The sequence below is a fragment of the Sylvia atricapilla genome, chromosome 3, assembly GCF_009819655.1.
Source record: "Sylvia atricapilla isolate bSylAtr1 chromosome 3, bSylAtr1.pri, whole genome shotgun sequence".
Taxonomy (NCBI): Eukaryota; Metazoa; Chordata; class Aves; order Passeriformes; family Sylviidae; genus Sylvia; species Sylvia atricapilla.
This window is the reverse complement of record NC_089142.1, coordinates 4,814,884-4,842,607: the sequence shown is the minus strand read 5'-3', so window position 1 is coordinate 4,842,607 and position 27,724 is coordinate 4,814,884.

The following is a 27,724-nucleotide window of genomic DNA, read 5'->3' as shown; positions in this document are numbered from 1 at the left end:
TGCTTGTGAGATTGGGCCAATATTTTAAGGGTATCTTTGCCAGAGGCCTTATTAGTTCTAACATTGTAAGTTGAACAGAACTAATGCTTTTGGCTTCTAACTTTTCTCTCAAGCTCAATACTGATGAATTTGTGAAGTGTCCTGGCAATAACAACAAAATAATACCCAATAACCTTAAGTCTGATTTTGTCATGTTTTCATATAAGGCACAATAAAGCACAAGGAGGGAGATGGCACAGGGATGTGGAAGAACACTCTAAAAGTGATGCAGAACTTCTACATAACCACAGGGCACTGAACTCTCTTCTACACTCCAGTTTTCCCCTTTAGGTGCCTAAACTTCAGCTGAGTTAGTGAGTTGAACCACTGAAATCCCTTTATGGACTGGACACCAAGTTACCACCTTATGGCTTAGATGAATTAGATATTTCAGTATTTCAGTGTTTCTGAGAAGGGTTCCAAATTAGCTTTTTTTTTTTTTTTTTTTTTTTTCTCCCTGATCTCACTGGTGGTCCAGGAATAGCTGAGCCTAGAGACAGGAGAAACTGGCAGCTGTAACTTGGAGACTGGGATCTCACAGGGCTGGAACAAAGGTTCTGCAGAGCATCATCTTCTGGTTAGGATTTGGCAGATTTAAGGACTGTGGGAAGAGGTGTTCTCAATAACTAAGTAGAATTTCTAACATAGGCTTTAAACATTGCAGCTCAAGGATCAATTTGGCTTTGGCCTTTGCCAAAGCTACTTCTTAACAACTGACTTGAAAACTGCAAAGATGAACTTTTTTCCTCCCTATGGGGCAACCACATTTTGACACTGCGGTTCCTAAATGACCAGCAAATAATTTTGTATGCTGGAAATGAAGAAAGGGAAGGAAAGAAAATAAAAGATTCAATCTTTTCTTTTCCTTCCCCCAAGTTAATGAATTTTTTATAAATGTGTAAGCATGTCACCATTCCAAGCCACATCAAATCACTTTTAAAATCTGTATTTTAAAAACAGGAATGTGTATAATATAAATGGCTTAAGGAATAAAATGCAAAAAGATGTTGATGATGCTGGATTAGCAGCCAGCTGGAGAATTAAAAAAGATGAAGAGAAGAACAAAAAAGCCCGTGTTTCACTAGCCAAGTCAACAACAGTGTTTTTTCAATCGCCCCTCATTATGTAAAAGTGTACTCAGGTTGTCCTGGAATCAGAGTTCACTGTTTTTAAGGAGTCACATCAGGAAAAAAAAATCTCTTGATGCAGTGCAGACTCTACGACAGGGAACATCTGGACACCAAACTATTGGAGCTGCCATGTTTGCAGAGGAATGGCTCTGAGGATGAAATGGAATGAGCTGTAACAAATATGAGATTTTGCTGGCAGCTTTATTTTATTTAAATGCATCCCTGGCTTTTGAGATATTTCTTTGTTTTGGATAATATTTAAACATGTCAAAAATCCTCCCTCCTTCCTGCCCTTCATTAGACATGACAGGGAGTGGATTGCTCTGGCCATCTGTAGAGTGGGAATGAATGGAGCTACATCTGGATGGGCTGGGGATCACATGAACGCTCACAGCAGGCCCCAAGCAGTTAACTTGAAACCTCTCTTTCCCTGAGTGAGCCAAGACAGTATCACAGTTTTTGCCAGGATTGTATGAAGCAGCTTTGGGGCCTTGCAGCTAAACATGTCCAGAGCCTGTTTGGGGGCCCTCCCTAAAGTTAAGCACCTCTGCCAATCCTGCATATGCCTAGGAGTTGTGTTTGATAATTACATTTGGCATTTATTGTCTGACATCTTGTGCTTACGAAGCGATTCCCGAGTCTTCCCTGCAGCCCTACTGTGGAAAGCTTTAAGGGAGAATACAAAAGCACACGTGGCAAAGTTTGCAAGAGGGGAGAGTTAATAAAGGAGCAGACAATATGTAGGTCCAGACAAACACACAGCTTGTGCCAAAGCTGTGCCATGCTGGCAAACCCTGAAACTCAGCCTGGGAAGAAGAAAGGCAAAGGCTGGTGTTCTGAAGCTGCTGCCATTGATGCTGCTGAGGACTGAGCCAAGCCCTGCCCTCAGAGGCTGGTGAGAGGATAATGTGTGCATTGGGGACATGATTTAGTGGTGACATGATGGTGCTGGGTTAATGGGTGGGCTCAATGATCTTAGAGAACTTTTACAACCATAATGGGTCTATGTTTCTATGATTCAGTAATGACTGGGAAGCCACCTCTATCCCCTGCCTGTGAGCTGCTGCCAGAGGTCTCTTCCCCTTGGCTCTTCTGTTCAGGTTTGTGTTCCATAGCTGTCAGTCATATCTCCTCCCCTCCCCTCCCATCCATTTTCCTTCTCTTGCCCTTGGAGGCCCTTAGGCAGTAGGATTTATGGTGTGTGATTCTGACAGGAAGGGCTGACTGGATGAGACACTGACCCATTGCCCTGAGCTGACCTGACTCATGGGCATCATCCCTTCCTCCACACCTGAACATGCAGACTTTGACCCATCAGGTGAGCCTGTTTAGGGAGGTACCAATTGGCCATCAATGCTGGTTTTCATTTTGTGGATATTGTTTCTTCTGCAGTGAGCCCCGGGCTGGCTCAGCTTGCAGCATTTATGGATAATTTCCCTCTGTATTGAGTGGGCAGCAGTGCCCCTCATTACAGCAGGGATGGCTGAGTGTTGAGGACTGGGCTGGTAACCCCTTGCTGGTGCCCTGATTCATGGTTTACACACCCTTCATCTTGTCCTGAGCTGATTTTCACCAAGGGAGAGGAAACTCATTGCTCAGCATAGGTCAGGCTTGATTACCAAACAGCACCACGATGGTGAAAAGAGCGGGTGTGCCTCATGGCCAGTCCTCTGGTGATTGCAGGGTGACCCACGGGGAGCAAGCCACTGGTGGACAGTAGAATGGGTGGAGTCAGCCAGCACTGACTGTGCTGTGGGGCAAGTCAGAACCTCCAAAAGGGTTTTGTGCACTGCTAAAACTGCTCAGTCAGTCATGACTGCCCAGTGCCAAGTCATGGCCGTGCTGGAAGCGCCTGGAGTTCTGAGCATCTCAGCCCAGGAGTTGCTGCTTTTGGAGGCCTTCCCAGGGGCTTGCCCATCATGGCTGGGCAGGCAGACTTTTGTGCCACAGCCCTCTGGCTCCTCACTGCTCTTATCTGCACCCTGTCTTGCACCCACAGCTATTCCTGAGTCAGGAAAATTTCTGAATGCAAAGATTACATGGAAAGGGTTTCATGAAAGAAATAGAAAAAAAAAAAAAAATCTGAGCTCTCTCTTTGCTGAGCCAAGCTGTTGTCAGCTTCAAGAAAATGTTTTCTCTTTGTGTTTGGACAGTTTTGCAGATTTATTTCCCTTCCTCTTCTTGGATGAAGGTTGCAGGGATTTCCACAAATTACGTTTGGAGGAGCCAAGCCTTCAACGCCAGCAGTTTTCAGTCAGAGTGTTGGAATGATCAATAAATCGGCACCGACTGATCTCAGAGTCTGAGGATGTCTATGAGGCACAAGCAGCTCTTTTAGGTAAGCTGGAGCAAGTGAGTAAATCCAGTAGCTCTGGAGCCAAACCCAAAAGTGGATGCGAAATCTTATGGGGAGCCAGTGCTGTGATTTTCAGTAGAAGGATGATGTAATGATTGAGTACAGTTCAAGTAAGTAATCTACTCATCTGTTCACAATTTTGAGTTATGGTTGATGAAGTCTCTGCCTGCAAGCCAGCAAAAAGAGAGTGAGAATTACACTTACTGAGTCAGGCCAATAGCAGGGATGGCATGAGCATGGGGATGGGGTGGGAGCGGGATTGCACAATTTGAAATGCCACTTGGGGTCTAGCCTGAGCCTGAAAATTTGGAGACAGTTGGGATCTGAACAAACGATGGTGGATGAATGGTGCACTTAGAGGCTGAGACATCCACACCTGATTACTGCCCCAAAGAAGAAGACAGGCACCAATAATGAGCACAAGTACCAAACCTGAATCCATACCACCCAAGACAACTTCTTTGAACACATACTCATCTGCAGTGTTTGAATTACACTTAAGAAAATTTAGAGCCATCCAGAGCCTGACCTTTAGCAAACCACAAAGGCAGTCCATAAACCACAGGTCTGGAATCAGCACGAGAGGACAAGGAAATCCAACATAATCCAATCCATTAGCACAGGTTTTCAATGCAGCTGGTAACCAGGGATGTTACAAATGGGAGACACACCAGTAGCATCTCTGTGTGATCTGAGAGTGTGAAGCTGGATTTGGTCTGGCCTCCACTGAGATCATCACCCAAAAAGGGGAATAACGCAGCACAACATTTAATAATAGTAAGTGGCTGACTTCACCACCAGGCGGAAGCAAAATATTTATAAGTGTCAGAAACCATAAAAACATGACATGATTCATCCTAAAGCAAACAGTTGTTCATGTGAATCTAAGAGCAGAGGATATATGGAAAGTCCCAAGATGAGACCATCTTCAGAGTGATGTTTTTTGGGCAAAAATCACATATTGCAAGCTAAGCAATGTAGGGTCTGGACAGACCTATTGGGACTGGGATACTAAAGAATGTACTGGTAATGGCTAAATGAAATCCCTCTCCTCAAAATCAATGGCAGAGCAGGTGTTTTTGACAAGATGAATACCATCCCCATACAGTGTACAAGTGAGGGATTTTCTACTAATCATGGAAAATCTCTGGGCATTGAACAAAACTGCAACAAATAGTCCATTGCACTAGTCAATTCTATCAAACCTTCTCCACTGAAAGTTATATTTTCCCCTCTCTGAGTTCTAAGCTGACTGCAAAGAATAAGAAGATAAACACACATCTCTTGACATTTCTGCACAGAAACACTATGTTTCAAAATATTTCAGCTGTTTGCCAAATAGAGTCATGCACAACTCAGCCCTGAGCTGGTTTCCTTTCTTCCATGGGAGAAATGATGCATCACACCTTCTGTATGCATGTCTGGTGACCTCTCATTCATGCCAGGGAGGAAGTGATTTCTCAAAGCTGCATTGTGTTTCTACTGATCTTAAGTGTTTGCTGTGGCTACTTTATCTGGCTTATCAAAAAATTATCTGTGTCTTCATCTCACAGTTGTTCAGTGAAATTATTATTTTAAATATTGTGACTTTATAGTCATATTTGTATATTTTAAGGGTGTTTGAGTCAATACATGTCAGACCAGCTGAGGTACTTACCCCATAACTGAGTTCAACAGAAATAATATTCCTAAAAATAATCTTGCTTGTTTTGTAAATGTTATTCCTCTCTGCCATGGGTTTTTTGTATTTCTGAAAACCTTCTAGGAGCCATAGTTATCATTTATCTATAAATCCTTGCATTAAGACTAGACACCCACAGGTACATGCCCTGGTTACTCCTTTTTTCGGAAGGGTTTGTATCTCATGTTGGTTGGCCTTTAAACTCAGTGGCACTGAGGGTGCATGTCAGGAATGCTGGCTGAAGCTCTGCACATTTGGCATTTCTGCATCTACCATCCCCTACATGGAGTCTCAGGTATCTAATAAAAACTGGGCTCACAATTAGTTCTTTTCTCCTCTCAAAGAATTAAGAAATCTTTCCTTCTCCACTTAGCCACCTATTTTTATTTTTTAAAACTGCAAAAATGTAATATATCTAAGACCTCTAATTTGTTATAGATTTTGATTGAAATGGTTAAAACCCCTCAATGTGAAGATTATCAGTAGAGACACACAATGACTCATAAGTTATTACATTTTGCAGCCTGCTGAGCCCAAGTGTTGAAGGTTTCTTCTGAAGTTGCAGGTACCTGTATTCAGGTTCAGTTTGGAGCTAGAGACTTACACGAAGTGCTGCCTTGCACTTTCAGATTTTTGGTATCTGATGTGTGGCAACCCTTGCCTCTTTTTGCCAACTAAATGAGTTTTAACCCCTCTAAAACCTTTGGATTTTCCTAATCCCCATTGTGAAAACTCTGGATATTCTGTTTATCATCCTGCACTCTTGGTCTCACTGCAATTGGCTCCTCACCCAGAGCCTAAGCAAAACAAGCTTAAAAGAGCTGCCGAATCTCTTGTGGGTTGAATCTTCTCTGCTCTGACATAAGCCAGGAGTAACTCTGTTCAACATCAGTTTCAAAGAGCTCTCGGTAAGAACATGCAATCTAAAAATACCAGGGACAGAGATAAATCTGGACAACTATTAATTGGGATCAGGATGGAGTGGCTGCAGTCTCTCCGGTACTGCAGAGGAGGAGGTTTAGGGCTCCAGCTTGTCCAGCTTGATGTTATCTGGAACATTATTACACCACCTGGGATCAAATACATCCCTGATATTTTCATCTGTCCTCTCTAGGCATTTATACTCTGTTCATTCCCATGATATGAGTGCCAATAGTGTGGCTCCTGTGAGTTCTTGTTTGCTTCAGGAGCAAATCTGGGCTGCTTGTCTTTCCCTGGAGACAGAGGGGTTGAATTCACTATTTCATATTGATATGCAGCTCTCAAATAACACCTTGATGAAACTACACTTTTATGAGAGAAGTCCCTTCTTCACTTACAGTTTACTTAAACAGAGGACAATTTCTGAAAGAGTAACACTGACAGAACAGTGTTGCTCTACCAGGTTGTGCAGTTCAGCTCATCCAAGTACTTTCCCTGAATGTCAGCTGGGATCCGAGTAGTGAGTTTGAAAAATGCTTTGGAAAAAGGGAACATTCTATGTCAGTTTACAGGCATAGGTTACTTTGGTCTTTCTCAGTGTTTAAATCTTGGTCCTGTCATACTTGAGTGAGTTTTTCAGGAGCTTTTTGGCTCAAGTGACTCAGTTGTACTGACAATTCTCTCTCCCTTCCCCTCCAGATACCCCATTGAAAGAAAAGCCTAATTTCCCCACAGCAAACCTCACTGTCATCATGTTATGCATTGTTCTGCTTCAGGGTGACTGAAAAACAAGTCAGAGTAAATCTGACTGATCTCCCCTGAAACTGTGAAGCCAGTGGAAAAAAAAAATTCAGTTGGGTACAATTGCAGCATTGTACCCAAGGGCCAGCGACAGATTTCAAAAGTGCCTTCAGAGCTACCCAAAGATTGTGTTGCAGTCATTAACATCACTGATATTGTTGCCTGAAATAGTTGCTTTATGCTGCAGTGGACAAAGAATTCCTTCTTATCCCATTGTTTTCAGAGCTTCTGTGTTTGGGACGTTCCAGGACTGCTGTAAATTGGTTCAATTCCTTTCTGACATGTCACTCACTAAATGTTCAGGGAGTGTTTCTCTAATCCTGTCCAGATGAGCTGTGGATTCCAAGAGGTTTCTATTTTGGGATGCAGGCTTCTGCCTATATGCTACTGTTGGGCTCAAGTTCATTCAGAGGAATCCTATTAGTGGCTATGCAGATTTATTTCTTTGCTTCTGCAGAATGTGAGCTGAAATTGTTTGGTTTTGCTGATTGCTTTTCCTGTGGTGTGGGGGAACCAATGTCCTTCCTTTGGATTTTTCAAAAATTGTAGTTCCATTCAGACGAATCAGAACTTGATTTTCATTAGTTTTCCATAGGGGTTGCTTCCCCCTCTTACCAACTTAATTCAGTGGGAATTTTTTTAGCCCCAGTTCCTTAACAGCACCTTATTGGGACCCCAGAAAGGATTGAAAATTCTGTGTGTTCACAGGGAAACACACTGGGTTCATGGTCAATCATGATCCACTTCTGGATCATTAAATGCAAACTGAATCAAACTTAAACGGAAATATCAGACACTGGAATTTATTTGGTCAACATGCTCCGACACAATACCTGCCCCAGTTGTGTATTTAGCAGCACTGTTTTCTTTTAATAAGCAGAGTTCTTTTACAAATTTTTTAACTAAATTTATTCTTAATGTCAGAGGGGAGAAAAGGATATTTTTAGGCTATCTTTAAGAAAATAAAGGCAAATTTTTTGTTAAACTCAAGTAGACTTGGCCTGTGGAGCAAAGATTTGGAATGGGAGGTGTGGGATTCTCTGAAGTCAGAGTTTGGATTTGGCAGTTCTAGTGAAAATCCATCCAGATCTGGCAAATATCTCAGAATCTCATCTAAGGGCTGCTAATTAGGATTAAGGAAGTTGATTTTCCCAAAGGGCCTCTGCACTGACCATCATCCAGCTCAGAAATACAGTGGAAGACCCTGATTTTCTCACCACTCATGTGGATCCATTTCAGTGACATGTGGAGTAGCTGAAAAATTGTAATTATTTTTAATTACTCACCATCCCAGTGTCATACAGAGCACAGAAGGAGGCAGCCTTGCAGTAATTCTCCTTAATCTGATGGTGAGGATCCTGCCAACATAATGGAGGAAAAGATTGGAAGAAGAACTTGCAGGGTGTGTGGTAAATTCGTGTGGTGTACAGTGAGATGAAGCACCAGGCCTTTGAAATAGGAGTGACAACCAGAAAAGGTGAGGGTGACTGGGCTGACAACTCTGATGGCATCAATGGAAGGCTCTGTGCTTGGTATTGCAGAGGAGAAAAAAGGTCTGCAGTAGATGCAATTGTCCCTGAATTATTCAAGGTGCTTTGGCTGCTCCTACTGATTGGTTTCCTCTGATGTTCAACATCAGGCTCTGTTTATTTCAGGGTCAGGGAGTGAATACTTCACACTCTTGTAGAACCTTCCATGATATCCATCACACTGGTACCCACATATTTATTTAACATTTAACTATTTTATGATACTTTGGAATGTTCCTGTAAAGAGAGTGAGGGTAAAACCTGCCTCAAATTAGACATCATTTCAGCTGCCCAGTTACTGATACTGTGGCCTGGTTTAGCAGGGATTGCAGGATGTCAGTTTAAGTTTAAATTAATTAAATTGAAACAATAAAATAATTTCAGCAGCTTCAGAAAAATCTCTTAAAATTTTGAAGAGTTAATAATAGTTTTGGGTAATTTTAAAGTTACTCAAATTTTATTTTATGTCCTTTTAGTACATAAAAATATTACAATATATATATATATGCAATACTAGTCCAAATCAAAGACTGGAACAAATTACAGGGTTTTTTTCATCAGCTTGGAGTCTGAGGAGTAAGAATGAGAATCCCAACATATTCTTGTTCATACTGGATGTTTCACCTAAATCATCAGAAAAAAATGTACAAAAAGGAAGAGTGAGGAAAGATGACCCAGATTCTTTTTCATTTCCCTTATGACTCTGATGTAATCTCAAGGTGTTCCAGGAAAGGGAGAGAAAAAAAAAACCCAACCTATTTTTTCATTACAGTAATAGTTTTAAGACCAAATGAATCTTGCACTGCTCTCTGTTCTGGCTGAGAAAACCTCAAGAGACAATGTCAAGGAATAAGGCTGTGAATTAAGAAGAAATCTGGGAGGAAATTAGAAGGCAGGAGACAGTGAGGTAGAGAATGTGGCCCAGAAATGAGAACCTGACACCAAGTTCTGTTATCAGGTCTCCTAAACCCCTTTCCTATCAATTTGCTCCCTTCAGTCACCAGGTCTCATGGACCCCACAAACTATAGAATAAGAATGTAAATAGTGTCTTGAAAAAAAGTTCAAACCTGGGTGAAACTTCATCATCAGAACATTTTTTTGGGACTTGGAAGTCATATTCAGATAAATGCTCATGTATTCGTTGCATTAACTGTATCAGAAGCAAGGCTTTTTATTTTACTATGACACACAGCCTCAGGAACTCTTTTCTCTCTTAACACAGATATCTCAGAGATATCTTATTGCTCATCACCAATTAAGATGCTGAAGTCAACTCCCCGCTGCAGAAGACCACCATAAATCAACATTGTAAGTGAAAGAGGTAGAAAAAAGTTACTGATTTCTTTTTCTTCAAATCAAAGTGAATTTGTAAAAGCAGCAAAGGTTCATTCAAATTCTGAGACACTAAATACTTGTGAAAAATAAGAATTGCAGTATTTTCTAAACAGCTTTATAATAGAAAAAGCAGGTTGGAGGAAGGGTGGGAATTGGAAGACTTGGAAAAATACACATACCAGTGATGCTTTTGTGGAGGAACTATAGTCCTCAGTGTGAGACTAGTTTGTTTTTAGCCATCAGCAGTTTCTCTTCCCCTTTGCTTAGTTTAGAAAATGAGTCTACAATGTTTTGTTTTCTTGATGTCTAGAAATCAGACAATGAAATCATAAGCACATGCTCCATGAAAAGAGTTGCTGACATGCAAGTACAGATGAATGGGCTGCAGCTCCATCCTTGGAAGTGCCTTACAAAGTTCTCCAGTGGGACCTACTGAGACATTTAAATTGTGGCCTGATGTGCTACTTCTGTATTAAGACCTAGTCCTAAGGCTTGACTGGTTATACTGCAGAATTATTAGAAGAGTCCCAGTAGGGCTTAGGCCAACTCTTACTCAGACAGTTCCTAGGACACAGTTCAAGACTTGCCAAAGGCCAAGATGCTCTCCCAGCCCAGCCACAGCTGCTTTCAGACTGTTCAACATCTGGGATGGGACCCTCTTGGCACACACAGGAGCAGCACAGTGGTCACATCTACAAGGCTTTTAGAACCCACCCTCCCTGGGTCCTCAGATCAAAAAGGTGAGATCACACCTAGACTCCAGACATTTCTCTGGGATGATTGCTACCCCCAGCACAACTCCCAGGCTACTACCTTGTCTGGAAGCTGGCTCTCAGCTGCACTTCCCTCAGCTGCACAGGGAAGCTGCACTTCCCTCATGTCACTGACTCTAGTTATGAGGTGAGAAGGATTTGTTTAAATTCATAAGGATGCAGATCAACTTGTTACATAGAGTAGATGGAGGTACTTCCAGAAAGCTGATGCCAAAACTTGGTGCTCATCTTCATCCTTGGAAGCAGGTGTTTGTCTTCTCTTGGATGACAGGGACCTTTTACAAAGGAAAACCATCTATGTTTGGTGTACCCCAACAGGACTAGAAATCCCTGGAAGTGTTCATGGCCAGGTTGAATGGGGCCTGAGCAACCTTATCTCTGCTTGACCCTGGGAAGGTGGAACCAGATGGTCTTTAAAGTTCCTTCCAACCCAAGCCTTTCTATGTTTCTATATAAAAAATTAATTGTAAATGAGCTCATTCTAGGATGGAGGGCTGGACTACATATTGGATGAATGGTAGTTCAAGGCTATTTTTCCAATGAAGACTTGAACGTCTGCCAGTTCATACCATTTGAGAATTTGGCCTCTTCTCCCTTACTTTGTACATTAACTTTACTTAACTGGTAGATTTTCCATGCTTAATAATTATAAATACATAAGCAGGAGTGTTTGTTTATGCTTATTTAAGCAGGGAAGGAAGCATTTTAAAGAAAAAATATTTTAAGAGGGGCCTAGATTCACTTCCATGGAAAGTCAGTTTGGTGTGAACTGGTGGAGCACACAGGAGGCGAGTATTCAAGAGCAGTCAGGCAGCATCTGCAGCTTGTGCATTGGTGGGAGATGAAGCCAAGTCTCTCCATATTGTATTTACACCCTTTTCCTCATGCCACATCTGGCTCTGACTGACCAGAAGCAAATGGAGGTAGAATTAAGCCATAGAGAAAATATTGAGACCCAGAAATCAGTCGGTCCCCTCCTTGAGCCAATGTCTATGTGTGGGCTGTGTGTTGCATATGCATTTTCTGTGGCAGACTTGGATTCCTTTGAGCTTGGCGCATTCTGGTTAAGATGAACTCAGCATCCAAATGTTGACACAAAAGCTGACTACACCATAGACCATGGCCCCATGCCACCTCCAGCTGGCCTAGAGCCTGGCCGGCACTGGCTTTGGTTGCTTGAATTAAGGCAGCTATAGCAGAGGGAAGGGCAAAGAGTGCCTGAGGTGGGTTTACCTGGCACCCCAGCTGGAGGAAATAGCCTGCGTTCTTCTGCAGAATGAGGGGAGAGGGATGAGTAGAGGGAAATAAAATAAATAAATCAGGCGAATGTGTCATTAAAAAGAGGATGTATCACGTTTACCGTGAGACCATGTGACTCAGACATCCAGACATGAGCATTCCAGCAAAGCCCTGAATGCACACATGGAGCTGAATTTTTTTGGCTTCCCAGAATGGTTTAATTTTATGATTCTGTGACTCATTAGGAAAAGCAACGTCCCCTAGACATGCTGCATCATGGCCCAGTAAACACCAGTTACTGCTGGGGACACACAGGGACAAAGGAGCAAGTGAGGGATGAATGGAGGGGAGACCAAAGGAACAAGACATCCAGCTTCTTGCTCCCCCTTTACTCTTCTAGTGGTTTTGTAAACATGTTTCCCTCTCTTACTTTTTTTTTTTTTAATTATTTTTTTCCAAGATTGGAGTGGAGGGGTTAACAGAGGTCATGTTAGTTTAAAAAATTATGGTTAACCTTACAAGCTGGGTTGCCTTAGGTCATGGCGATACAATTCCCCTCCCTTCTCCTGTGCAGCGGTGGTTCACAGGCATCCCTCCAACGTGGGGAAGGACAGGGCCTGCCAAGGCTTTGAGCAATGCAGAACAGACTTACCTGTTTTTATGCACTGCTTAACTAATTATTTTAAAAAGAAACGGCCAAGTTGGAACAACTACCTTTTTCTTCGAGGAGGAACATTTCCCCCCTTCCCTTTTTCCCCACATCCCCCTTCTTCCCTCCTCCCTCCCCTTGCTTTTTTTTTCCCCTCAGTTGCTTGACTTGGCATTTGAAACAGGTTCTGGATATCTGACACCTCTTGAAAGTGTAGTTTGGCAAACAGGAATCGAGCTGGGCTCCAAAAGGGCCCTGCACAGGGCTTGCTGTGAAAACACCTGGGTGTCTCTTATGCCTCTAAGAACCAGTCCTGCTTCTGTAGAAATAACAGCCGCCCTCTCCCTTCCCCCAGCCCCTGCCGTCCCTACAAAAATTTAAAAAGAAATTGAAATGCTGGCACTGTTTTTGTAAAAAAACAGGTGGTTGGAAGGCGCTGCGGAAGGGGGTGAAGGACGTCTCCACACCAACGCACAAAGATCCTGTGCAGAGAGGGTTTTGATTGCAGCACATACATCTGCAATTCGTTTTCCCAAGCTCAGGACAAATTAAGAATCTTCCAGCAATTAGGGAAGAAAAGCTTCAAAGTGCAATCAGCAGTTCTTAAAAGAATTTGTGCTGGGCTTTGAGGGAGGCTAATCCTGCTGCCCGCGCTGGGCTCTTCTCTGCAGCGTGCATTTTCCAAGGCCAAAATTTTGGCCTGCTTTTCAGTCACACCATATAAAATAACAAACACGCAGTCTAAGGAAAACAATTTTTAAGACACAGTGGAACCCACTTTAATGAAGAAAACTGTTAAATGCATAAAACCCCCATGTGCCAATGGATAAATGTGCTGGAAGTGTGAACTGTTAAACCAACAAAATTGTTAACACATCATACTGCTGGGCAAAAAAATAAAATAAAAAAGTATAAAAAGGGAGTGAAACGGTTTTCTAACATGCAACCCACTTTGCCTTTATTGTTCACATTCCTGCTGACATAAAGTTTCCTGATTTGTCCCCTGGGCCCAGAAATATGGCAAATGTGGGAGCATTAATTGTATTTGCCCCCTTCAAACTGCCCTCCCTGCTTTTCAGCTCACAGTGGCCAAGAATAGCTTCATGGAATGGGGAGAGTTTGCCCTTTTTTTTATTCAAGGTGGTGAGTGAACAAGTTCACATGGGCTTTTTTGGAAGTATTTTTGCGTTCTTTTTGTTCTTGTTATTTGGGTTTTTTTAACTGCTAAAAAACTTTAAACTATGCCTTGAACTTTTTTTTCCCTATATCCATTGGGGAAAATCAGGACTGGTTCTCTGTTTGCCATTTCTTAAAACTCTGAAGTCCCTCGACACCCCTGGTTTTCCTTGGGGTCAATGCTGAAACGAGGCTGTTCCTGTGGCCTTCCTGCTCCCTTCAAAGACGTGGAGCTCTTACTGAGTAAAAACCTGATCTCGTGAGAGCCCCAAAGGCAACTGCTTTGATAAGAGTCCAACCCTGTGGCCGTGCTGGAATGGAGGGGCCTGGATCTCTGCCTTGCTCCGAAACATGAGGAACTAAAAACCAGCCCATTGAATTTATCTTCATCTGACTCCTAAATTACACGCTGTTCACAGATTTCATTTCCACAGGTGGTCAAAATTTTCCACCAAATCTTGATTTTTACCAAAAGCGGGCTTCTGTCACAAATTAAGATTTTCCCGAGAAAGAAAAGATTTTAAAGAATGCCCCCAACTTTATTTACTGAGCACTGAAAGCTTTTTATCAAAAAACTTTCCCAAAAAGCAGAAAAATGATCTGCAGAATGGCATAGATTGATATTTATTGTTTATATATTTCCTTATTTGAAATACATAAAAAACAAGAAAATTTGGATCAAAATTAAAAGGTCCTTAAAAATACTTTAATTTTTGAAAAAAGTGTTTAAAACAATTTCCATCTCATAAAATTGTTCTTAAAATCATGAAATCTGAATGGAACAGCTGTTCAGCTAAGATCTGTTCTGCTGTTTGACTTTCCCAGGGGCCTTTTAGGTGCTGGTCTGTGCATACAGGTATGGAAGTACATGATGGCTAAACTCCAACCCTGAACAGTGACAATGAGGAGTTTATTCCTACAGTTCAGAATGTTCTCGTTTCTCGTCACTTTTCTGTGTCCTTTGCAAAAGAACATGAGGTCGTGCTTGGCTTGAGAATGCTCCTCTTTTTGTTGGCACTTGCTGATTTTTCTTCTTAGACTGATGTTTACAAAGAAATCCCAGTCCCCTGAGGGCCACTAAATATGTATTGCTCTGCAAAGTGTCCACAGGGCAGGTTTGCACCTTCAGTGTGTTTGGATCTCTTGCTCCTAAGAATGCTCAGCAGCCATGTCACAACTTTCCACACTAGATAAACTTAAGTTGTTATAGATAAACCAGAGTCAAGTTTTGTTGTAGTTAAGCAAAAGTTTTAAGTTCTTTGTTGGAAAAAAAAAATTAAACAAACAAAAACACCCCTCGCCAACCCCCCAAAAAATCTGCAACAGGAAATTATCCCTAAGATCCAACAGCTAAACAAACAAACAAACACCACAACGTTTCTGCTGTTAGACATTTGGGGAATTTGGGGGGCCCTTTCACAGCAGCTCTGAGGTCAGTCCAGCTGCTCCTAGAAGGTGCAGTTTTCTGGATCACACTGAGATCTTTTATTCCAGTTGCAGCCAAAGATAATCAAGTGTCACTGTAACAAAACCATCACCAGCAATGCATAGACTGCTGTCATGATCTCCATTCTCCCATTGCCAAGGTGCATTTTTTAAATTCTTCTGCTAACTAGTTTCTGGGACAGCAGTTTTTGCCTCTGCTGATGTTTATGAGAATGCAGGTAAAGTGTTGTTTCAGAGTCATTGTAGCTTGACTAAGAAATGAGCCCCTTCAGATATCTGGGTGCTCACGGGAGCTCTCTGCAAAGAAACCATGAAATTATCCTGCTTCCCCTTCCCAGGCTGGGTTTGATGTCTCTTATCTGTCTTCCGCAACCAAACAGTCAAATGTCCAGTCTAATTACTTGGTCCAGCTCCCCTTTGTCAGAAGGGTGAGATGGGGGGCTGTCTATTCTCATCCCGAAGGATGAATCCTACTTTTGCCATTGGCAAAGGCCTTCTTCAAGGCTCCCACACAACATCTGGTTTCCTACTACTTGAAATGTCTTTTTATAATTGCCCAATCTAAGGTATACTGGGGCATTTCCACAGAAACCACCCACAATTGCTGGGCATGGTGTTAGGGTGGAGAGAGATTTAATTCTTTTCTTTTAGCATTTATGACATCTTGGGCTGCCATGGAAGCTTGAAAGCAGCATCTGAGGTCACAGAGATCACCTGGTTGCTGCATGAGTTAACATCCTCCTCTATACAAAATGGGGAAATCATAGAAGTTCTGGGTTGGAAAGAGCATTGAAATATTCCACTGCTTTGTGGCAGGGTCAGGAAATCTGGTTTATTCCTGACAGATGTCTGTATAATCTGTCCTTAAAGCCCTCCAAAGCCTTCCATAGTAAATCACTTCAAGATCTAAAGGTGAAAAATGCTATGTAAGACCTGAATATTGTTATTATTATTAACAGTGTTGTTGTTCAGGGGACAGCTTAGCAGCACAGTCCCAGCTGGCACTTTAAAAAAGAGCCCAGAAGGAATGAGTTAGAGCGACTTGTGCCAGTCCTGGTGGAAGTGCTGAGCCAGCACTGCTGGTACTCTTGCCTGCTGCTGGATCAGTCTGAAATTAAACTCCACAGCCTTTGCCTGTGTCCAAGTACTGCCAAAGGTTACCATATTATACGGCTGGATTGCTCTGCTAAAGCCACCAGTGCCATTCCTGAGTGATCCTAATTGTGAAGAGAATCACAGAATCATCGAAGACGCTGAGCTGGAATGGACCCACAAGGATCCAACTCCTGGCCCTGTTCAGCACCATCCCCAAGAGTCACACCCTTTGCCTAGAGCACTGTCCAAATACTCACTGAACTCTGTCAGGCTTGGTGACCATTCCCTGGGGAGCCTGTTCAAGTGTCCACCCACACTCTGAATAAAGAACCTTTTTCTAATATCTAACCTAAACCTCCCCTGACACCACTTCAAACCATTGCCTCAGGTCCTGTCATTGGTCACAAGAGAGACATCAGTGCCTGCCCCTCCTCTTCCCCTCATGAAGAAGTTGTAATTGCCATGAGGTCTCCCCTCAGTCTCCTCCAGGCTGAACAGACCAAGGACCCTCAACTGCTCCTCACACAGCTTCCCCTCAAGGCCCTTCACCATCTTTGTTGCCTTCCTTTGGATGCTTTCCAACAATGTAACATCTTTTTTATACTCCAGTGACCAAAACTGCCCCCAGGACTCAAGGTGAGTCTGCCCCAGCCCAAAGCAGAGCAATACAATGCCCTCTTTTGCCCAGCTGGGAATGCTGTGCTTGATGCACTCCAGGACATGGATGTCCCTCCTGGTGCCAGGGCACTGCTGACTCATATTTGGTCCCATTTGCAGATGCCATGTGCACCATGCAGAGAGTGCCAGGTGATTCTTCCTTGAGAAACACAGACTGTGATGCTCATTTGAACTGGTATAAGCAGGAAAGCTGCTAATTGAACAGATCCACTGATCCTGCATTCCCACCAGTGCTGCCCCCAAAAAGTGGTCCTGGAACGCAATTGCCTCCAGCTCCCAACCAGACTGATCCCCTGTTCCTTTAGTTCTTTGACATTTTCCAGAAAACCATACACATATTCAAATATAAGTCTGTCAGGAAAAATGTCCTGGGCAGGGGATGAGCTATTGGCCCTTCTTTGTCTTCTACCTACAAAATTCCCTGTTTAACCTCATGGTTTCCCTCTTCCCCCATTGCTCCTGGTGCTACCCCAACCAAATCCAGCTCTGTTTAGACAAATGAATGGAGTAATTGTCATATACTGACATTTATCATATACTGGCCAGCATGTGGACCAAGCTTAAGGATTTTGAGCAGAAGACATTAAACTTAAATATAGTCTGAGAGAATTTTCCTTTCTAGCTGGTAAATCTAACACTGCCTGGAAATAGGTTTGGGCATTGAGACCCAGGTGCAGTCCCTGGCATATGTAGTGGATACCTAATACCTCCTGAAGTTTTCACAAGCCACAGACTGCTCCTGATGCATAGTTTGCACCAAGCGACCCTCCCATGCTCAGATCCCCAGTCTGCTATGGGGCTGTGCACTGTTAGGAAGTGGCCTGGCTGTCGTATTCTTGCACAAGTTGTGAAGTAACTGGTTTAGAATATGCGTGTGTACAAAAAAAATCACATGCATGGCAGAATCCTCAAAAACAGTGACCAAGTGTCTGTTGCCTTCATATTTCTGTAGGTGAAATCATAGGTATTTTAGAGCTGGTGTGACTGCTCCCTGGGCATCCAGTCTGTGCCCTCCATTCTTTCGCTAGAGAGTGTTGTGCTTCAGTTACCAACCTTGGAAGAGGAAAAAATTTGGAGCTTAATTCCTCCCTGTCTTAAACCTTTGTAATTTTTTGGCTGTAGATTTCTGTTCCAAGAACTTGGATTTACATAAAGACATATCTATTTGCACATAATTTGCAAAAGTTCCTTTTAGCCTATAATTGTGCTAAATACGGTTGTGGAGGCCACAGCATACCTAAAGTATTGCCGAATGGATTTTTAAAAGCAATTTTTTTTCAAAAGTGTGCTAAAATGGAAAAGACTGGGGAGGGGCAGGGAAAGAAAGAGAGAGAGACGAAAGATGGCCTTGTGGTTAAAATCCTGGCCTGCAATTCAAGAAATCTGGGTTCAATTTCCAGCTCTGCCACTTACTTCCTGCATGACCTTGGGCAAGTTGGATAATCTCCGTGTGCCTCAGTTCATGGGCACGGTTATAATATTGCCTTTGTCTCTTGCTGCCTGGAGCATGAATGCCCCCCGTGTTTGTTTGCACAGCACTGACACGACTGGGACCTGGGCTTGGCACAGCCCTCTTGCTCTACTGTAATGGCAACAATCATAGTAATCATGTTTTCTCTCAGGATTGTGTGCTGAAAGGGTGGAGTGGGTGGTATAATGGGGTTTCTTTCAGGGTCTTCAGTGGGTTCAGTCAAAAGGAAGGAGCTTCATTTCTTCTGCGCTGGAACCCAGCTGGTGACAATTCCATGCACAGATCTGCTGAACACTAGAACCCAGCAGAGGCTGTTGGATTTCTGACACCCCATTAAAGGGTGCAATAGGCTTTAAGAGACAAGTGTAGTCTACAAAGTCCTACAAAATAATATGGAGCTCCCAAATAATATGGAGCTACAAAATAATACAAAGCTATGTGTTCCAAAGGCAGTTGTGATTCCAGCCCTATCTCACTGAGGGTCACTACTGTCCTGTCTCCACCCAAGCAGGTCACACTGCATCCAGAATAAAACAGCCTGAGTGTTTTACTTTCCAGAGTAAACAAGTTGAAAACATTGAGGCCTAAATATGGCTGTTAGCTCAGAATACCTTATCCAGATGTGACTGGTTAAACTCTGTGGTGCCAAATTATGAGATTAGTGCTGTGGATTTAGATCAGTGGCTGATTAGTCTAAGAATAACTTCAGTTTCTGAGCTCCGTCTTGGTTACCTGAGTTTTTGGAATAAGTGTCAGGGATCTGAAAATAACCTTAAAATAACAAATAAAAATCTCACTTAAAGAAAACATGTGCTGTGTCCTGACAATCTGTCATCTGTCTAGCCTGTGTCGTTAGGAAAATCACTTTTCTTGTGAAGGAGAGGAAGGAGACCAGTCAAAATCCCTGTGTAAAGAAAAGGAGCTGAATGAAATTGAGTAGCTCCTGTGAGCTACTGTGGGCATGCACTGCTACTAAATGAGGCCAAGACTGTGAAAAGTTTCAGCTTGTGAAGAAGACCTGATTTTTTTGGGATTGGATACTCAGCACCATGTGCAGAGCAAGGCAAGGTGGACAACCCAAACAAGAGGGTTTGTGACACAAAGGCCTGATGGACAATTTTTAGCAAAATGATTTTTCATTGCGAACATAATTACGTATATTTAACTTCACTCTTCCATCCTCCTTCTATGGATAGACAAAAGCTGACTTTGGTCTGCTGGATGTCATTTTGGAGTCTGGTTAGAGGGTACCCATCACTCATGGAGGTCTGGGGAAGATAAACAGCTTAACCTGGGCTTTGAAAAATAATTGCAGCAGCGACTTTCTATAGTCAGACAGAGAAAGCTGTGAGAGGTTTTGGGCAGCCCTTGCCCCCAGACTGTCCCTGTGGCTGGTGTAAGGCTCCACTTGAGCCTGCACAAAGACATCTGACTTTACATGGACACGGTACTGTTCATAAGATCTTTCCAAACATTTTTCAGCATTTCGATTCACAACATTTCCTTCCTCTCCAAAATGTCTTTCCAAGATTTTTCAGACATTCAGGAAAAATATTTTTGCCTCACTGAAAAGCTTTGAAATTTTTTTTTGGTTAAATATAACCTGGAACATATTGTCAATGCACATATATCACGCTCCACTTCATTTAGAAGGGAAATCCCCATATTTTTTATTAAATATACAAATTTCAACTCCAAATATCTGCTATTAAAATTTGCCACTATTTTGAAGAGCAGTAATACAGCATAATTTTACAAGCTTTCAGCCTTTCCATCTTTATAGAAAAAATTAATATCCACCAATTTTCTGGTTACTGCACAGATATAAATACAAAATAATTTATACCCAAATAACTCTACAGTGGACTGTTATGTCAAATGTATATCTTTCCCTCTTGATTTATGAAAAAGAAGATATTGCTTATATGAAATACAGAGGAAAAATTTGATAATGCATTGAAAGACTTTTTTTCCCTTCAGTCCTATTTTCTTTTAACAATCTTGTGGGGAGATACAAGGTAAAAACTAACTCCCAAAACTTTCAAGAAGATCTGTTGGTTTTTAGCTTTCCAGCATCTTAATCTCCAGCATCTTAACTCTTCCAGAGTTAAATCTCTGTCCTAGTGTAGGGCAAACTTTAGGACGAAATTCTCAAAATTAAGAATTAAATGCTTGACTACTCATTCACTGCTCTTTCAAGGAAATTACTTTCAGGATTATTCACATTTGTAGTTTTTGCTAATTTATATGTCCAAACCTTCAGGATCATACCTATGTGTAATTTTTACTTATTTCCATGTCCAAACTTTTTGCAAACTCATTAAACTTTAGTTCTTTCACAAGTATGGAAAAAATATCATGCTCAGGAATTCTTCTCAATAACATTAACTTTGTAACTCATGCAGTTTTGAGACTTAGAAAGTTTCTTCACCTGAGGTTTTTGTTTATTATTCCAAATTTACTGCCAGAAACTTGACACTTACTCTAGAAACGTTTGTCCAAGATGGGTTCCAGAGATTAAAGACTGGGTTTACTTGAGCCGTGTGAATTTAAGACTATGAACTACTTTCTCTGTTCAAATGCCTATTTGCAAGTTCAATTTATGCTCATGGACTTGATTTCCAGCAGAAGCAAAATAAAATAAAATATATATATAAAAAAAAAGTTTATTAAGTAATACAGGAAGAAGCATGGTATAATCATAATTTCTGTGCTAAGAGACACAAGTTTAACCTCCATCACAGCCTGACAAAAACTCTGAAATTGTATCATATTGGTATGAAAATGTGGTGAAACACAGATTATCCGCATGTGCTGATAACTGTAGTTTTTAATGAGGGAGAGGGGAAAGGCAGCAGCAATTTTGGGACTTTTATTATTTAATTTTCTTATTTCATGTTAGGTAGTTCCAAAGTAGACCCGTGGAGTTGAGCTAGCAATGCATAGACTCTTGGGAAGTCAGTAATACTCTAAATATATTTTAAAGACAACTTTTCTACATGCCCACTTAGAGATGAGAATCATGTGTTAAAAGTCATGTCCTCTTGTTAAATAGAAGTGGAGCCACTGGGCTGGTTGAAAAATATTCAGATGAATTTTCCTTTCAGAAAATGGCAAAATTCTGCTATGGATATTGACATGATCCATGATATAGAAAATGTCAAGGAACAGAGAATAAAAATATGGGGCAGAGATGCTTAATATAGAGATATGTGTGGGTACAGCTGTTTATAAGTGAGACTCTGTGTGTCTGTTCATACACAGATGAGCAGAAGTTAAAATGAAAGATGAGTAAAAGAAGCTCAATGCTGTGATTGACCTGATGTAATTAGAGGGCAGAAGGAAAAATGGCAGTGCAGAGAAGGGATTTGCTCTGTGTGGAAATCCTGACATTTGATCTCCTGTAAGGAGATGCCCAGGCTGTGTTGGCATAGACACCCTGTTTCCGTTGTCTGCCTAAATCCCACTTCTGCCTCCAACTTGATGGATGATTTGATTTTGGAAGTAACAGTCTTAAAAATGTAAAAATTTTAAAAACTGTTTTCTGTATGTTTTCTGGGCCATCAGTTTTGGTCCATGTTCAAGATGGAATGACCCAAAGCAAACAAAAGGGATTTTGTTCACCTTCTTTTGGTTTCACTTCTCTTACAGATATCAGCCCTGGCTAATAATGATCCTTTGTGTCCTGTAGGTACACAGTCAATTATAATCATTGCTATAAAAAAATAAAAATAATAAAATTCTGCCAGAGCAAGAGTATTTCTCCAACTTCCCTTCAAGCAGCTCAAAATCCTCTCCAGCCCTGGAGTAAGAAAGAATTATGTCTGGAATATTTCACTCCAGCTTTGAGAGAACAACTCTGTGTATTCCTCAGTGTGTGAGTGCTGGATGAATGGCAACAGCAGTTCAAACTGTTTATTCCTTTCTTAGCAATAATGTTTAGGTTCATGAAAGCCTTCCAAGATATATAGAATTCCTCATGCTGAGTAAGGGCTCCTTCACTTATTGCTGCTGCTACACACTATGGACCATTCTTATTATACCTCCCTCCCCATTCATACCACTATAGTTAGGGGACCCTCAATGTTGTCATTATAAGCCCCTTATTTTTCAGGGTGTATAATTCAGCTGTAAAAAATTTGCCCTGGGCTGAAACTTGGCACATGAAGGCCAGAGAGAGGATTTTTGTGTTGATTATTTTTTTAAACCAAGTTTTTAAAATAAAATAAAATAAAATAAAATAGAATAAAATAAAATCCATTCACCCACATTATGTTGTAAAAAGTGCAGGAAAAAATAGAAGTTAGTGGTTTCAGATGCTTTTTTTCAGGCCTCTCCTGTGTAACTCAAAGCCAGCTTTGTTTTTTAAACTGAAATTTTCCAGGCTATTAGTCCATAATATGAACTTGTGCCTTTCAGGTTTCCCTTTAAACACAGGCACATACGAAAAGAAGAGCTGAGTTATTTCAATTAGGAATGGAGGCTGCTGTAATTTATTTTATGTGCACTTTTTCACAATGATTTTTTTTTACTTTCCCCCCTCCCACCTTCTGGAAGGCACATGGGTGCACAGCACCTGAATAAGCTTTTGGGTGTCTGCCTGATGGTGTCTGCCTCTCTTTGCTGTGGGTCTGATGGGTCTCCAGAGACAATTGGATACTGAATCCTTCCCCATGCTGAAAAAATGTGAAGGTGGGACTGGTCTTCCCAAGGCTCAACCAGGACTGAATTTTAATCTGAAGAAGCTGGTGCTTTTAGTTTTATCCTTCAGGTCTCTTGGAAGCCAGTCCATTGTCTTGGCCACAGATCCTGTTCCTGAGGTGGGCTGGATGATATTTGATGTAAATATGGGTTGGCAAAGTGAAGTGAAAGTGAAAGTTGCAAGCCTGTTGACTCTTGAGGAAACTGTGGCCTGGAATTCAGACCCTGCATTAAATCACGAGTTAAAATGCACTTTTAACATGGGGAGATAGTGCATCTCTGGTTGGTTACTGGTTACAAAACCTCAGCAGAGTGACAGACAACCTCAAAGCATGGCTGGGGCTGGATTAGCAATGGAGAAGGGCTACTCAGAAGTAAAACTGCCTGCAAACAACCCATGCCCGTACAGGGTCAATTCAACATGTTCTTAAATGTTCAGTTTCCCTAGTAGTTTTTTGGTTGTTGTTTCTCAAGGAAGAGAGTGTCTCTAAGATATAGAAGTCTTGGTGACAGCTGGTCTTATTTCATTAAAAGCAAAACAAAAAAGAGTTCTAGTTTTTTTTCAATTTTTAAAAAATGTGTGGATTTCTCAAAGAAAAATGTAGACTTGTTCCTTAATTTTCATTTTGTTTTTTACAGTAAAAATCTATTTTTATGGAAAACTCTAGGCTTCTAAATGCTAATAATAACTATTATTAGTGAAGCCTTTTTAAAAAGATCTGTACGAGGGAAAAAAAATTAAAAGTAAAATAGACTCCATACTCCAAGATAAAGGTTTGAAATGACACAGCACTTCAGGTGATTCCACTAGCTTTTCCTCCTGGTGGCAAAGGGTCTGTCAGGGAGTGAATGAGGGGATGTTTACCAAGGTGAGCAACTTGAGGTACTGTAAGGAGTGAGGCAAAATGGCAAAGACCCCAGCACTGCCAAGGCCACCACTAAACCCTGTCCCTAAGCACCACATCCACTCATTTATTGAACACTTCCAGGGACAGCGGTTCCACCACTTCCCTGGGCAATGTTCCAATGCTTGACCACCTCTCCAGTAAAGAAATTTTTTTCTATTTCTAATATAAACCTCTCCTGGCACAACTTGAGGCTGTTTCCTCCTGTCCTACCACTTGTTATCCAGAAGAAGAGACCAATCTCCGCATTGCTGCAGCCTCCTTTCAGGTAATTAAAAATTGCCCTCTTTTTCTCCAATAAAAAAAGGCAACTCTCTCCACTATCAGCAGCTCTGAGATCAGGATGCAGGATGAACCATCACTTCTTTTTATCACAGCTGGAGGAACTCGGGTGACCTGCCCAGAGGCAGAAAGTAGGAAATGGCAGGGATTGATGGATATCCTATCTTTTATTTGTGCGTTCCTGTCTGTGTAGTGTGTGTGTAGAGGGGGTGGGGAGGAATTGGTCTCTCTCTGCCTTTTCACATGTTGCAATCCCTCAGCCAGGCCCTCACGGCTCCCATCAAAGCCCTCAGCTCCGTATGTTACCACAAATTTTGGGTTTCCGAGCCAGACGTGACTGTGAAATCCCACAGCGTGGAAGGCGGTTCTGCCTCACGCTCTCCTCACCTGGTGGCATGGTCTGCACATGGCCTTCCTGCTCGTGCTGGGTGGCCGCAGGAGCAGAAATCTGCACACGATTGAAATCACCCTGCGATTTTTTTTTCAGGGTGGAATTTTAACATTCCTGGAGTAAAAAAAAAAAAAAAAAAAAAAATTGCTCACTTTTTTTTCTTTTAGCCAATTAACAGTGGCTCCAGGCAGGGTACGGAGGGGTTTTGTTTGGGTTTGTATTTTTTTTAAGAGGGGGGAAGTGTGCGTTTTGCGCTTTTTCAGCGGTTAATTCCGCGCTCCGAGTGGGGGCTCGGAGGCCGGGAATACCACACACGGAGGCGCGGGCTCCTCCTCACACCCCGTGTCGCAGCCACCATTCCTGCAGGCGGGGAAGGCGAAATGAAGCTGCCTAGAAAGCCTCGGAAAGCCTGTCATCGCTGCTGCTGAGCAGCTGGGAGCCGTCCCGCCGAGCTGAGCAGGGTGGGAGCCCAGCCCCGGCCTTGCGGGGAAGCGGAGCCCGCGGGGAGCGCCCGCAGGCCGCTGCTGGTGTGTGACGGCGCTCGGAACCCGAGCCATAACAGCAGCGCTCTGAAAACAGAAAAGAAACCGAAGTGTCTAATATTGGGTCAAGCCAACGTCCATAAATCAACGTCTGTGAATTTATAAACTGTTCGTAAATTTAAGTGCTTTTTGGAGAGCTGTTTGTTATTATGTCAGGGCTGGGAAGGGGGGTGAGGGAAAGTGCTTATATTCGCTCACTGTCTCCTGCTCCGGACTTGCTCCTACATTGTCTGAGTGCGGAGAAGGATCAGAAGATTTTGGGCACAGGGAGGAGTTAGAGGGATGCTGCTTGCAGCAGAAGTGCTTGGTGCAAGACGAGCAGAAAGGATGAACCAGATTGAAACCACATTTGTTCCTTTCAAATTCCCCATCTGTCTTTTTGCTGGTTTAACCCTCCACCAGCAAACGGAGCTTTAAAACAGCCAGAGAGACTTTTGGCAGGAGGGCCTCAGCCATTACCTCCCCTTTCCATCCTCCCTTGCCCCACTCTCAGAGATGTAGTGACAGTCCTCTGATTCTTCCTCTGTAAAATGATGTGGTCGTGGAGAACGAGATGCCACTGCTGTGGATTGATAAACAGGTTACTAGAAGAGGAAAAAAAAAAAAAGAAAAAAAAAAAGAAAAGAGGCTTTTCAATCTCACTCCATCCCTGGCTGAAGCTTTTTCTGAGGTTCCATTATATTTGGATAACTTTTCCTCCCACCTCTATTCATTTTTGCTCCTTTCACCACCTGCTGTTTCCACAGCCAGGATAGGGCACATAAGTGTCCTGAAAGGAATTGTCCTAGCCTGGTGGGAAGCAGGAAGTATTGGAAGGCCTAAGAGGGTGTGAAAAGTTTTGGAGGTTGTATTCACAAAACAAGACGTTGTTCTGGTACAGAGTTTCTCATTCTAGTATCTCAACACTTTGCACGCATGAATGAGTTAAGCCTTATAAAACACCTGTGGGGAAATGGTATCCTCCATTTTATAGGTGATGAAATAGAAGTACTGTGTGAGCTGTGGCCAGATTTCAAACCTGAATGCTGCCAGTTAAGGTTCTGAACCCAAAACAAGGCATTGAAATAAGCATTCAAAATCTATCAAGTTATGCTGATGTGAAGGGAATGGATCTGTGCTTAGCCAAACCCAGGCTTCTTGTTGAGCAGTCTATTTTTTATAAATATAATAATTATAAAATATTTGTAAAGTATTATTATAAAATATATGCCTGAGCAGGGAGGTTGGACTGAGTGACTGCCTGTGGTCCCTCCAAACCTGACCAATTCTATTATTCTTTAATTGTATAACTTGTATTATTGATATATTGATCTGAACAGGCTGAAGGGGTGGACTGAGACCAACAGGATGAAGTTCAGTGGGGCTGTGTCCAGCACTGGCCACAACAACTGCCTGCAGTGCTACAGGATGGGGCAGAGTGGCTGGAAAGTGCCCAGTGGAAAAGGACCTGGGGGTGCAGGTCAGCAGCAGCGGAACATGAGCCAGGTGTGTCCAGGTGGCCAAGGTGACCAGTGACACCTGGGCTGTAGCAGCCATGGTGTGGCAGCAGGGCCAGGGCAGTGACTGTCCCCTGTGCTGGGCACTGCTGAGGTCACCTCGAGGGCTGTGTCCAGTTCTGGGCCCCTCAGGTCAGGAAGGACATTGAGGGGCTGGAGCATGTCCAGAGAAGGGAACGGAACTGGGGAAGGGTCTGGAGCACAAGTCTGAGGAGGAGCAGCTGAGGGAGCTGGGGGGGCTCAGCCTGGAGAAAAGGAGGCTCAGGGGAACCTTCTGGCTCTGTACAACTCCCTGACAGGAGGGGACAGCCAGGTGGGGTTCGGCTCTGCTCACAGGGAACAAGGGACAGACAAGAAGACGTAACCTCAAGTTGCATCAGGGAAGAGTCAGGCGGGACATCAGAAAGAGTTGTTAATAATTAGTCCATTCAAATGGGCTTCCCAAGGAAGTGATGGAGTCACCATCCCTAAAAACGGTCAAAAAATGACTGGACATGGCAGTCTGTGCTCTGCTCTAGTTGGCACAGCAGTGTTCAGTAAAAGGCTGGACTTGGTGATCTTGGAGGTCTTTTCCATCCTAAATGATTCTGTGATTACATGATCATATGAATCAGTGGAGAAAAGCACTAGATACCAAGTATTTGAATTCTAGTATACAGGTGTGTGTTTGATGGTTCTCTAAACCACAGGAAACTCTGCAGTGAAATAAAAATCCACTTGGAATCTCACCTTGATTCTGAACTGTGTAGAAATATCTGGGAAGAATAATCTTCCTGGGAGCTCAGAGCTCAAGTATAGGCACAGTAGACATCAGTGTGTTTTCTGAAGACTGAGGGAAGTTAATCAAAACATTTTAAGAGCTTTAAAAAATGGAATTGGCATCATTTAAGTAGCTCTGGGCAAAGATTTGTGGTTAGTTATGTACTTCACTTGAACATAACTTGAGTTGAAGATGCTCATTTCTGTATTTCATGTCCTGAATTGACTTCCATGGCTGCTAAGCTACTCCAAAGCATAACAACTTTTTCTGCTTATGCACATTGCAGGAATAACTTGTCATGACCTGTGTGCCAGTGTTTACATTTTT